Here is a 1,712-nt window from a genome sequence, read left to right on the forward strand (position 1 = left end):
ATATATATATATATATACATATATACACATGTATATACGTATATATGTAAATATGTATGTATATACATATATATATCTATATTCTATAATATCTTATGTGCATATCTATCTATCTACCTATCTATCTATCTATGTATGTATCTTTCTCTCTCTCTCTCTCCTCCTCTCTCTCTCTCTCTCTACACACACACACACATATATGTCCTTTATATATTATATATAAAATATATCATACGCATAGATACGCATATAATCAGTTGACGTCATAAGTCACATGACTGAATATAAAATCACAATAAGTAGACATGCAATTTCAGATTTAAATAACAATAGAAAGAAAATAAGTAAATATATAGATAAAAGAAAGATAATAATTTATTTAAAAAAAAAATAAATAAAATAGCGAAAGTAATTAGTAAAAAATAGTTTATAATAAACGAAATCATTTATGCAAGAATTTTTGTCAGAGATGAGAAACAGGAGAGATTAACCAACAGCAGCATGAACAACGGCAGACACAATAATAATAATAATAATAATAATAATAATAATAATAATAATAATAATAATAATAACAACAACAACAATAACAACAACAGCAATAATAATAACTAGGAATAAATAATAATAATAATAATAATAATAATAATAATAATAATAATAATAATAATAATAACAACAACAAAAATAATAAATAACAACAACAACAACATCAACAATACTAATACACATAGTAAACGCGCATAAGACCCAAATAAAGAAAACGAGGAATATTATGAGAAAAATCAATATTTTTTTTAACCGAAACTGGAGCTGCTAAAATCTGTTTGGGAGAGATTCCATAAAGGATTGGTGAAATGAATTTGGTAGAAAGAGAGAGAGAGAGAGAGAGAGAGAGAGAGAGAGAGAGAGAGAGAGAGAGAGAGAGAGAGAGAGAGAGAGAGAGAGAAAAGTATTTGTGTAATTCTGCGATTAATATTGATATCTGGCATTGTCACATGACTGAAGATTCGGCGGGAAAGAAGTGAAGATTATATCGATCTCCATTGTACGATCGGTGCATTATTCTATCGATTTCGGAGGAATGAAAAGGCACAGTTTGGGAGCCACTGACCTAAGAGCTTGGTTGTTCAATGTGTCCTTCGAATCTATGGGTAGTGTGGTTTAATGGAGATTTGACTGGTATTTCTAGCATGTCGAACTGCTACATGGTGGCCCTTTTCGTTCGTTCATTTTAGAACGAAAGGAATTTAAAAAATCTTTTATCGTTTATTTTTTTATTTGTTTAAACTGCGGCCATGCTGGAGCACCGCCTTAAAGAATTTTAACCGAAAATTTCGACCTCAGTACGTATTCTTCTTCTAAGCCTGACGCTTATTCCATCGGTCACCTTTACCGAAATGCTAAGTTACGAGGACATACCCACTCGACACCTGTCGTCAAGCTGTGGTGGGGGGGGGCCAGACATAGACACAGACACACAGATACACACACACACACACACACACACACACACATTTGTCAATAATTTGATAAGTGCAACCACTGAGCCACGTGCCTCCACATGCATGCATCCACACATATAAGAAAAGAGAGTGGGGACTATAACGGTGCCCTGTCGTACACACACCATGCTACTTGAAACCTAACCGTATTGAACTCTTCACGTTTCAGCTACAGTTTCAGCTGGTTGAAACCGGTCTTGTTTTGCC

The sequence above is a fragment of the Octopus bimaculoides genome, chromosome 25 (assembly GCF_001194135.2).
Source record: "Octopus bimaculoides isolate UCB-OBI-ISO-001 chromosome 25, ASM119413v2, whole genome shotgun sequence".
Classification (NCBI taxonomy): Eukaryota; Metazoa; Mollusca; class Cephalopoda; order Octopoda; family Octopodidae; genus Octopus; species Octopus bimaculoides.